This window comes from Phascolarctos cinereus, unplaced genomic scaffold, assembly GCF_003287225.1.
Source record: "Phascolarctos cinereus isolate Bilbo 61053 unplaced genomic scaffold, phaCin_HiC Scaffold_4;HRSCAF=312, whole genome shotgun sequence".
NCBI classification, from domain to species: domain Eukaryota; kingdom Metazoa; phylum Chordata; class Mammalia; order Diprotodontia; family Phascolarctidae; genus Phascolarctos; species Phascolarctos cinereus.
The window spans coordinates 150,793,514-150,795,930 of NW_027555847.1; the positions used below are offsets into that span (position 1 = coordinate 150,793,514).

A 2,417-nucleotide genomic window follows, 5' to 3' on the forward strand; every position below is an offset into this window, starting at 1 on the left:
AGAATAAGATTCACTCATTCCCTCTCACCTTCCCCTGTTTCCCCTCCACTGTAAGAGACTTTTCTTTTCCATTTTTTGTGAGATAATTTACCCCATTCTATATCTCCCTTTTATCTTCTCTGAATATAATCCTCTCTCATCCCTTAATTTTATTCTCCAGAGATGACCCCTTGATCTTCAACTCACCCTGTGCCTTCTATCTATCTAGCTACATATACATACATATAATTTTTTTCCTCCAACTACCCTAATACTGACTAAGGTCTCATGAGTTATAAATATCATCTTTCCATGCAGGAATGTAAACAGTTCAATCTTAATAATTCTCTTGTGATTTCTGTTTCCTGTTTACCTCTTCATGTTCCACTTGAGTCCTGTATTTGAAAGTCAAATTTTTTATTCAGCTCTGGTCTTTTCATCAGGAATGCTTGAAAGTCCTCTGTTTCATCGAATTACCATTTTTTCCCCTGAAGGATTATACTCAGTTTTGCTGGGTAGGTGATTCTTGGTTGTAATCCTATCTCCTTTGCCCTCCAGAATATTATATTCCATGCCCTGTGGTCCTTTAATGTAGAAGCTGCTAAATCTTGTGTTATCCTGATTGTATTTCCACAGTACTTGAACTGTTTCCTTCTGGAAGCTTATAATATTTTCTCCTTGACCTGGGAACTCTGGAATTTGGCTATAATATTCCTAGGAGTTTTCCTTTGGGGATCTCTTTCAGGAGGAGATCGGTGGATTCTTTCAATTTCTATTTTGCCCTCTGGTTCTAATATATCTGGGCAGTTTTCCTTGATAATTTCTTGAAAGATGATATGTAGGCTCTTTTTTTGATCATGGCTTTCAGATAATCCAATAATTTTTAAATTCTCTCTCCTGGATCTGTTTTCCAGGTCAGTTGTTTGTTTGTTTGTTTGTTTGTTTTTAAACAAGAAGTTTATTTAAACAACAAGATGTTTGACTTGAAGGGAAAACTATCTAGGATCAATTTTTTTATAGTAATTTATCCCTACTGAGAGACAGAGATTGCCCTACATGTAACAGCTACATACAAAAAAGTTATAAAATCGTCCTTGGTTTTACAATGATAAAAGAAAAACATTGAAATTATCCAATCAAACAAGGTATGCAAGGATTTTTTTGTGGGTTTTTTTTTGTTGTTGTTAAACAGTGAGAGCAAAATAACTTACTGGAATATAAAGATAAAAGTTGAATGAGCATGCCACTAATGGAGAAAAGGGATATTTTCACAGAACCAGTTTGTTTTTTCACCTCCCCATCTCCATTTGATGTTGATCATAACACACCATCGGCCATTTAGTTAAAAAAAATATGCATTATGCCTGTGCACATACACCAGTTACTTTATGTACAATAAAGGAATGGGGGAAGGGAATCAAAGAAGAGAGAAAACTATACTGCAGTAGTCATGATGTGGATGAACCAAATCTTGGTTTTCTAATTGTGAATGTATTGTTTTCCTTAGGAGCACAGTTCTGGAGTGGAGTTGCATGTTCTCTTTTTAGTAAGCACCTGCTATCTGTTGCTGGAATACATCAATTGTATCTTCATCCTCCATTTCCAACTGTGCAGGTGTGTCTGTTTCATTGATTGGTTGCCCATCAAATCAGAATCTGATCTGCCTCATTGACAAACCCTGTTGTTCACAATAGGCTTTCATTAGTTTACTAAATGGTGTGTGCCTCTTAATCTTAAATTGCACCACCTAACCATCTTGCCCTGCCACCTTCAAATTAATGTGGTCGTTGTTTTCAGTCTTGACACCTTCCTTCCACTTTTCGTCGGCCATGGCGAGTCCAGGGGTCTCCTCAGTCGCTGCTTCACAAAAAAGGCACCAGGATGGTCCGCTCCAAGGGAATGGGGGGAGAAGCAGCAGCGGCGGGAGCAGGAGTAGGAGGAAGACGAGGAGGAAGATGATGGTGGTGATGCTGAGGAAGAGGAGAAGAAGGAGGAGAGGAGGAGCAGAAGGATGAGGAGGAAGAGGAAGACGAGGAGGAGGAGGACAAGGAGGAGGAAGAAGAGGAGAAAGAGGCAGCGGTGGAGGTACTCAGTTGTTTTTCCAATGAGATATTTCACATTGTTTTCTAATTTTCCATTCTTTTGGATTTGTTCTACTGTGTCTTGATTTCTCATAAAGTCACTAGCTTCTAATTGCTCTATTCCAGTTTTTAAGGAAGTATTTGCTTCAGTAAGCTTTTGGACTTCCTTTTCCATTTGGTCAATTTTGCTTTTTAGGGCATTTTTCTCCTCATTGGCTTTTTGGACCTCTTTCACCATTTGGGTTAGGCTGTTTTTTAAGGTGTTATTTTCTTCAGTATATTTTTGGGTTCTCCTTTAGCAAGCTCTTGACTTGTTTTTTGTGATTTTCTTGCATCACTCTCAGTTTTTCCTCTACT

At 38.2% G+C, this 2,417-nt stretch overlaps 1 pseudogene; it reads right to left on the reverse strand.

Annotated features, from left to right (window-relative positions):
• Positions 1–1,308: 1,308 nt before the first annotated feature.
• LOC110194563 (small ubiquitin-related modifier 2 pseudogene) lies at positions 1,309–1,810 on the reverse strand (annotated as a pseudogene).
• Positions 1,811–2,417: the final 607 nt, after the last annotated feature.